Source organism: Ambystoma mexicanum, chromosome 4p (genome assembly GCF_040938575.1).
Source record: "Ambystoma mexicanum isolate Mex_15411 chromosome 4p, UKY_AmexF1_1, whole genome shotgun sequence".
In the NCBI taxonomy this organism is placed as follows: domain Eukaryota; kingdom Metazoa; phylum Chordata; class Amphibia; order Caudata; family Ambystomatidae; genus Ambystoma; species Ambystoma mexicanum.
In genome coordinates this window covers 1,237,646,344-1,237,656,041 of record NC_090927.1, presented here as the reverse complement: position 1 = coordinate 1,237,656,041, position 9,698 = coordinate 1,237,646,344, and the positions used below count along the sequence as shown (strand labels likewise).

The 9,698-nt window shown below is 44.3% G+C and overlaps 1 long non-coding RNA gene across 1 annotated transcript in view; it reads right to left on the bottom strand.

Moving 5' to 3' along the window:
- The window catches only part of LOC138453766 (uncharacterized), a 29,626-nt gene that overhangs the window by 17,561 nt on the left and 2,367 nt on the right, over window positions 1–9,698 (bottom strand). The window contains exon 2 of the long non-coding RNA XR_011260522.1: window positions 436–617. This is a non-coding gene — a long non-coding RNA (uncharacterized lncRNA). The remainder of the gene's footprint in view (window positions 1–435; window positions 618–9,698) is intronic.

Sequence of the window (9,698 nt, the reverse complement as noted above, 5' to 3'; positions counted from 1 at the left end):
CATCAGAAAATTGTTTCAAGATATTTTCACAATCAACTTCCAAACCTGGTCACCATACCAAGTGTTCAATTTCAAGGCCTTGAAGACGGCCAAGGTCGAAACAATTCACCTACAGATACACCATATTGTTTTACTTTCATTCTAAAACACTGCATACCTAACTTTAAGGAGGTAGAGTGCGATTCGCCAATACCAATCCATTCTCTGTCCAATCTGCACACATACTCTGACCTGGACTACGGTCCCCGAGGGCATTCAACCCATAGCACTCTATACTCTAGAGGAAAGAGATGCTGTAAATTAGGTGGGCATTGTGCAGTATTCATCTGTATGTGTGAAAAAAGGGAACAACTCTGCATAGAGACGTCAGATGTAACCTCCTCCCCCAAACATCAAATAGATGAATCCAAAAAAAATATATATATAATTGCTTACCCAACTACAAAGCATGACTGCCTTGAAATCCTTTTCTTCATGTATTTCTCTTCTACTTTCATCGATACCCTCTATCAGCAATTTACAATTAACTTCACCAGGAATTGCAAAGGCTCAAATTCCCCATTCTTTCAAATGCAGAGAATTGTCGGAATCAAAAAGAGTGCCATGATTTGAGTTATCTAAAAGAAGAAATAAAAAAAGTAAAATTTAGTATGCGCCAAGTATTTGTGAACCAGGTCTGTACCCAAAACCATTAATTTATAGTGGGCTTGCTATGGATGTTCCTGCCTGATGTGTCCAGATTTATGAGTGATTGGTGCTTGGTTAACTTCCTCCAAGACCCATTGTGGCTTTAACTAGTTGCATCTGATTGCAAAATTAGAGGTGGGTGTTCCGGAGAGGCAATATGTTGTTAATTGCAGAGCTCGTGTACCTAGAATGCTGCAGTCATTTTATGTGTGTCCTTTAAAAGACAAGCACCCGTTTCAGTTTCTTAAACGGACATATCAACCATAGAGAGCCCCAGTTTGCAGACAGCAACATGCACAGGAAATAGGAGGGTATGCAGGGACAGAACCCATTACCAAAGTGATCTTTACTGGGGGGAACCGTCAATATTACACCTTAGCAGGAAGGCCTTTGCTAATATGAGCCAGGCACTAATCTCCAGAAGAGTCAGATGTCTCCTCCCACCTGTGGGGCTGTGGGTGGGAGAAATTATTTTACTTAAGGGGGCGAGGGGGTCAGCATAGAAAGGCTTGAAGACCACTGCCTTAAGAAAATAAAGTGACCTCCTGCATTCAAATAGCAAAGCAATTAACAGCACTCTTTCACGCCCAGGTAAGAAAACTCCCGCTACCGCACCAGTCCTCTGATACACAAGGCTGCTTAAACATCCAGACAAGCATGAAAATAGCTCAACATCATCTAATGAGAATGAACTGGTCCCATCATTAGAGAAGAAGAAAAAACATAAAAAGCATTCACCCCACACATTAATAAACAATGATCAAAAAAGATATTTTCCAAATTAATGACATGGATCACTATCCCTAGCAAGCATTAAATAACGTTTACAGGCAAACTATCGTCAATTAACTGTTGAGGGGTCAAGTGGTTGGGAACAACAAAAAATAAACGGCATTGAAGGGGCAATAAAATCCCTCCGGGAACCTCATCAACCTATATAGAGAATGTGACACAAGTATAACTAGAACACGCAGTAATCCACAGTCCCTGAAACTTACATTTGTATATATTAAATCATGTAGCGATTTCCCCAATCCCCATAGTGTTGAACAAACTAAACGTAGATTGAGTAGAGCAGGAGTCATGGGGGGGGGGGGAAATTAGAACACCGTCCCCAGCACATAAAGGCTGGCACAACTAGCCCTACTGTGAACCAAAAAGGCAATGGAAAACGGGGGTAAACAAGCCATCTGTGTGTTCTTTAAAATAAATGGTGTAAAAAGCTCTGCCTCATGGGTATAGCATCCGTAACTTTCAGCAGTGAAAAAATATTCAAAAGCATTACAATACAAAATGAGTCTTTGAATGCCAGACAGTTTGCTTTTTATGGGGGGGGTAGCTTTACAGAACCTCTTTAGGGGTGCTTTGACCTTGAACTTAACTGAGTACCTGCCCTGTACACTTCACATTACACAAATCTCAACGATATTCCCCAGCTTGAAAGGGGGTGGGGGGCGTTGAGACTCTCCTTTAATGCAAATTCAGTTGCTGGACATGCCACTTCTTTTTTTTAGTTGGCTGGTGTTCAATGGCTTAAGTGAAAGCAATGATCAGGTTGCAAGCATTGTTAAGAGAAATAAATAGATGGGGCGGGGATCTGTCCACTGTTGGTTAGAGGAGTCTTTTTCTCTCCTTTCTTCATGAGAGTTTGGATGGCCAATATTTGCAACCATTCTCTGTGCGTAGAATCACAACAACAAATCTAAGCCCAAAGCACCCTGTGCCACCAGAAAGAGGAATCGAAGAACTCATTCATCAGGGCGTTACAACCATCCCCAGCTGAGACTACACCTGGCAGTGTGTGCAGCACACCCGTGCCACAGAGCGGCTCAAGCAGTCTACCACACACTTCAAAACTTAGCCAGCCTTCATGCTAGCCAAACAAAACTTTGCCACTTGGCATACTGCTTCAGAATTAAGCAATATTAAGAATGCTGCAAAAGTCACACGCGCTACCCACAAGCCACACATCAACAGTGCCCACAAAAGGGAAATCTATGCCAGCGGGTATCTGTGCACTGGCATGCAGCTGTCTGGGCAACTTATTGAAAATTACAAGCATTGTGCCCTCTATATAAAATAGACCAGGGGTCTCCAACCTTTATGTTGGCGTGAGCTGCTTTCAGTAGGGGGCCAAGAGCTACTTGCAGGCTATATCAGGGGTTGTTCATTAACATTGGAACTTGTACATTTTTTTAGCTGTAAATTTCCCTTTATAAATATAAGGAATAACATATCCCTTCACGATTATCCCCCCCCCCAATCACATTGTACTGACAGGGCATGTATTTTCTCTTTTCTCGCTGTCCTGGATCACACGCCCCACAGATAGAAAACCTCTGCCTACAGTATGGCTATTTTTTTAGGGCTAAATACTCATTGTTATATTGCTCGCAAGACTAGATAGGCATTTGCATTTTCACTGTATATTAGCAAAGCAACGGGCAGGCACCTAGTCAGTGAGACAACGCAGGTAAATCAAGGAAGTCGGTCCTATACAGAGAGAAAGAAATATTGGATGGGGGGAGTCTGGGTCAATGCACTGCCTGGCAGCACTGAGCGGTAAAGTCAGTCACATCTCCCTGCAGTGTTCAGAACCCCTCACCTCGTAAAGGCAGTAAAGTTACAGAAATCATACCAAGGGAACTGCATGCCGTCATAGTGTGCCCATTGCTGTTTTAACAGTGAAAGCCGTGTTGCGCAGATGACAGCAGCGCTGGTCATTGGGCTGGCTCTCGCCGGATCTGAGATTCCGTACCAGGTGTGTAGCCGGATCCGGCCAGAGTCAGCCGCCGCAAACCCCAAACCCATGCTCTGCGCTGGGTTACTTAAAGGAGGCGGCACGGAGTAGGGGGCCGAGCATCTCACTGCCGCCATGAGCACTCCGATGGCTCCGCCCCCCTACGTGTACACAGCAGGACTTTGATACAGATCACAGCTGCAGGAAAAGCAAACTGTAACTTCCTCTGGTGACCCTGTGCAGGGTGCACGGGGTCACCAGAGGAAGTTAAAGTCCTCAGCCACGACCCAGTTTATGCAATGTTTGCCGGATACATGGACCCAGATTGTTCATTTATTCATGCAATGTTTGTCGGATACTTGTATCCAACAAACATTGCATGAATAAATACCCCCATTATCATTTAAACTATCCCACATGATGCAGGCACCCAACTGCGTTCAGAGGTGAGCTGCAGGAGCTGTGCCGGGTATGGTTCAAGTAAAAGAAAACGTTGTTTATGGCGTAGTGTGGATGTTGAGTGGGACGCAGTCTGTTGCAGTCAGACGTTCCCTTTGGTTTGCAGTCTTTCTACACGCTCCATTCATCCAGAGGAAGCGCATTAAACAGTGTTGTGGACGCTGAGACGGATGCAGTCCGTGGCTGTCGGGGCGGTCAATGGACGAAAATTGAAGTCTGCGCAGCGGGCGCCATAGAATTATGGAGGAAGAATCGTGCCCCGCCAACTTCAAGCAGCAAATGGCAACTCCTATCAGGAAGGGGGGGGGCAGCGAGAAGATTGAAGGTAAGAGCTGCGTCTCCCGGGAGAACCTAGTGTGTGACACACTGGAGGGGGACGATAAATAAACAAAAACAGACCGCTGAGGCAACGCAGACAGTGTGCCCACATGAATACAAAGAAAGCAACTCGAAGACTATCTGAAGCTGAAGATATTGTTTCCATTGCTATAAACAGCGTCACCCCCCGGGGTAAGCCCACGACCAACACTCTAAGGTCAGGAGGCAGCTCTCCCCCAGCCCCTCCTACCTGCTGCTCGCTTGCGGTTAAGAAAACAAACATGAAAGTAAATATCGAAGTCCACGATATGGTGGTCAGAGAGGATTTAACAACTCCTCCAGATACGCTGACAAGGAATAATGCATGGGGGTATTGTGCGGATAACGTGGAAGAAGGAAACTCATTAGCCCAATTTACATATGAAGACAAAAGGACCACACAATCCCGGGAAGTAGGCTTGGAGATCTCGCTAAAGCCTAAGAAGGCAAAAAGCCAAAAAAATGTAAGATCTACGCAAGCCACTACCTCAACCCTCCCTACCGAAGACGCTTGCTGAGATGAGACGGGCCCCTGAGGGATAAAGCCCAGCCCGGCCAACGTGCTGAAAACAAAAAAACAGCCAGGGAGGGGGCAAATTCTTACAGCGGGCTACAAATCAGAAGAAAAGACCGAGACCCCGAGTTCACACATGTTTGCGCCCAAAAAAAAAAAAAAAAAAAAAACGGAACCTCGTCTTTTCTCGCTCTACAGCAAAAATCAGTGCTATCTAGCACATTGAAACATTTTTTTGCAACAAAAATCAATGGGGGAGCGGCTTCCTGTTGAACTGACAGATGCTGAAATGCTGGCAGGGTCGGAAGCCTGTCACATCAGCAGGTGTCAGTGCCCGGGCTACATTACAAGTAAGCTCAGCAGACAAGCTTCCCCTACAGGCCCGTTGCAACGACAGAAAACAAGCGCTAAGGGCCGGGGAGGACCTGCCCAAAACTCCAACATTGATAAAATGGCATTATATCAGGCAAGAAAAAGGACGGTCCGATGGCCAATTAAGTGAGGACATTCTACAGAATCGTATTCCAGAGATGACAAACGAAACGGCCGCAACAACGGACCCCCCATCGTCAAAATAAACGGCCGCCTGCCTAAGGCCTAAAAATCCAGACTAGTGGACCGAGGTTGGCTTAGAGAAAAGTCAACCAGACAAAACCTGCATCGTCTAATGAAAGTAGCCCTCCAAGGCAAGAGCTTGGAATGACACTGATAAATGAGGGGACTCAAAACAGAATGGCATCTCCACACGTGGCTGAAAAAAATGAATCACAAAGCTAGATCCCATTAAAAAATAAAATGAAGAAAAAAAACTTGAATTAACCCATCAGCATGGGTTGACCTTGGAGATGACTCCCCCGAGGAGACGGCTCAGCGAAATGTCAACTCCAGTTTCACCAGATACCCTATCCAACAAAGTCGTCTTGATGTCCATTATGTCAACGGTCATAATTGCGCTAGCCCCTTTTTGTAAACTATACGAGGCTATGAATGAAGCCCTTAAAGACAACTCTGCAATAATGTCATCCATGCATTCAAAACTAGCCCATCTCGAGGGTTATATTGAAGCCAAAAATCAGGAGAACACCAGACACTCAGTACTAGTTACAGCAACAAGTTCAACTCTGAACATAGTTCCTCTGAACAGAGTTCCAAAGTGGCCACATCAGCCGGCACCCAAAAGGAAGTACTGGCACTAACCCAAGCCAAGGGTAGAGCAGCTTACGTATCGGAAGACATTATCCCAGATCTGAAGTCACAAGAGATGGAACCTGCACAAAAGAAACCAAGGGAGAATGGGGCCATTGCAAGAGATCTGGGCCTTTTGAGCCATTACCCCGGCAAAATCCTTTGCGAAAACCATTGCGGGATTCAAACGTAGGGCCCCAAGGTATCCTATGGGATCTTTGGACAAAATGGGCTAGGAATAGCAAAGAATGTGATGTATTTAGAGGGAATAAAGAAAGCACAAAGGGAACAGGTTAAGGGGTAGTGGCTCAGGACGTTGTGAAAACCAAAGTGACCCTCAAATAAAAAAATATTTTTTAAAAAGTGTCTTTAGATTTGAATGGATCTCTAACAGAACAAATAATGTACTTCTCAACCGAAGGAAGGTTATACAACTTTGTGAACAAACTGCAAGCCTGAAAAGACTGCACTATCGGGACATCCTGATTGTTGAACCAAGGGAGGAAGATAATAAAGAGTGCTCCGATCTCCAGATTGAAGCAACTAACGTAAGGTGCCTCTTCAGAAACTCTATAGGGGACTCCAAAAGGATGGGTTATGAAATTAAGGAGATTCACGAACCAAAGAGACAAAAGTTTGATATGAATCAAGAGAGAGAGAGAGAGAAAGATACATGGGCAGAAAAGCTCACCAAGAAAGCCCAAGTAATACAAAATTGAAGGACAGACTATAGATGCACAAGAACCTACATAAGGACGCCTAACCACAGTCGGACGGGGTATCTTCAAAATTGTGAACGCCGTCCATCATATCAACGGAACTTTAATGAATCTTCGCCAACAAGGCGAGACAGCAGACTCTCCGAAAAAGCTAAAAAGTGATTCCCACGAGGCCCTGCCTTCGGGAGAAACAAAGACAAGAAAGTGGCAAACAAAGAGCATGAGATTCCGAGAAACTACTAGCACAGGCGTAGAGAGGAAAATTAGCAACAACCGCCCCCAAAGCAGGGCATTTGGACATCAAGAGTCCAGAAAAACTATAAATTCTTGTAGCCACCAACATTGAAACGCAGGGAAGTTTCGGGGGTTGACCTATGGGAAGTCAGAAGAAGAGTTGCACCAAGGAATACCCGAGGTTTCAGACATTTAACTACGATCTCGGATGTTAACCTGGGCGACTGATATCGTCTGTCTCCAAGAGACATGGTTAACTACAAAGCCTTACCTCGATGGATATGACCTGGAACTCTCACCAGCAATTAAGGGGGAGGTTGGTAGGCCCATTTCCAGGCTCCTAACTGCCATAAGAGCAGGAAGCGGGTTAACGCTAGATTCTACCCTTCAAGCCACAGAACTAATTCAAGCAGTCTTAGTTTAGTGGAATAGACAAGAGCCCCAAGAAGATCCAACTAAATTTGAAAAGATTCTCTTAAGCAACACTTACTGGAACCCGGCCAGAACTGATGCCGACAAATACTTACACGCCATAGAAGACACCCTTGAAGAAGCCAACGCCACCCACAAAAAATCACACAATTTAGGGTGACTTAAATGCAGTGTGCGTAACAGAGGGGGCAAAGGAGGCACACCTTCTTTCGAGAGTGCATTTATATCTATGGGGCAGAAAATGGAATCTGCTAATGGATGCATACGATCTGCATAACCTCCACAAAATAAAAAAACCAAAACCCATCAGTACCGACATGGTAAGGAAAAGGAGTGGGTCTCATGATAGATCACACATGTGTCTCAAGAAAATTGATGGAGCAAATTGAAGACTTTGAAGTCGTGAGAACCTTAAACAGCGACCATAACCTAGCAACCCACTGGAAAGTCACACACCTGAACAGGGAAAGCATGGTTAATAACCTGGAACCTTGTAAGGGGAATACACGCCTTAGACTGAAAGAAAAAGAAATTGTCTTCTTGACATCTGACTATCGCCCAGCAAAAGAACAGTGGGGAAAAAGAGGCATAGAAGTTATTGCCTATCAGCCCTTCCTCAAAGTACACAAAGTTAAAAAAACTGCAGAGCTCTGACAACTTAAAACCAAAGCTCCACGTGTAAAACAAACTGTTAGTACCTAAAAGGCGAATGGTAAGAAAAAGCAAACGCTTGGTGAAAAAAAAAAAATATATCATTATTAATAACTAAAGCAAAAGAGGAGGAAAAAAAACTACAAAGCCTGGATACAAAGCAAAGTGTAAATGTATACCAAGCAGACTCGGAAGCAATGCTGCGCATTCTGAGTGGCAAAAACTCCAGGGTCTTCTGGACCCCGATTGAGCCAGGCGCAAATGAATCAACAACACTTGATAACAACGTGGCTGAACAAGCTTGGATTTCACACAAGGAATTATATAAATCATTGGAAAACAAATGCCCCCTTGACACGCCATCTGTTAAAGTGTGCTGGAACATCGCCAGTGACAAGACGAGATCAGAAAATTATCGAGCACCGGGCCCAGATGGGTTAACTAATTATAACCTGAAACAGCACCCGGAAGCCTGGGCATCCCTGATAAGCGAGATATTCCAGCACTGCGATATGCCAGCACTCCGTAGACTGCAGTGCAATTCACTCAACATGAAAAAATGCCATTGTAGTGCCAATCTTTAAAAAAAAAAAAAAAAAGGAGACAAGAATGATCCAAGGCAATATCGCCCAATCGCTCTACTGGATACCATCGGCAAAATGTTTGGTTCCTTAGCTCTGGAGGGCTTCCAAGAGTGGACCTTTGCCTCCGATAATTATGATCCACTACAGGCGGGCTTCGTGCGTGGTCTGGGAACTTCAGCAAACCTTCTCCTAATAAGTGTTCTGAAGGCAAAAGCACTTCAAGCCAAAACACGAGCTGTCATTGCCACAGTCGACTGCTATGGTGTTGATTCGACGTGAACTGAGTTCGTCCTCCCTGAAAGCGTCGAAAGAAGCGGTCTGATGCTATACAGGAAGACCATTCAACTGGCTGCGAAATCAATTCTGGAGATAATCAACAGAGAAATGACCAAATGCTCACAAAATGGAGATCAAAGAACAGGAGCTTATTGAAAAGAAAAAAAAAAATTCGTAAGTTCAGAAGAGGACCTCCTCGCCAATCCAGGGAAAGTCAATAAAAAGATCCTAGAAATGGATTGGATATGATAGAGACTGAATGCAGCCTGACAAAGGATGTGCCATATCATCCAAAAAGAGTAACCAAGATTATACCATACCGCATGCAAATCCCAGACAAAGCTCTAAGAGCAAGTTTCATGAGAATTCACCTGAACTAAATCAGCACATACGAGATAGCGATCAGGCGACAGGTGTACTCAAACAAATGCTGCTTCTGCACCCAAGATAATCAAATCGAGACAAGAAGGCATCTCCTATCCTGTACAGGCCTCTCAAAAGAAAGATCCACATGGCAAGGCCAGCTGCTTAATAACGTATATGATGAACAAGAATGGTGGGCCCGCTTAATAAGCGGTGAAAAGACGAACTGGGTCATTGCAGTGGTGGGTTTCTTTAAAATGATTGGCCTGGTCAGATAAGGGACAAAAAGGATCTGACCGATAAAGAAATATTCACTTGTTCGTCTAAGCTGATGAGAGAGTAAAGACGCGACTACATAGCTAATGAACTTCATAACGAAGCAAATGCACTGGAGAACTTGAATTGCTTCTTTTTGTAAAAAAATTGTAAATTCTTTTGTAAAAAAAATTGTTCACATAATTAAATCATGGTTTCGCCACAGACTGACTGCTCTTTCT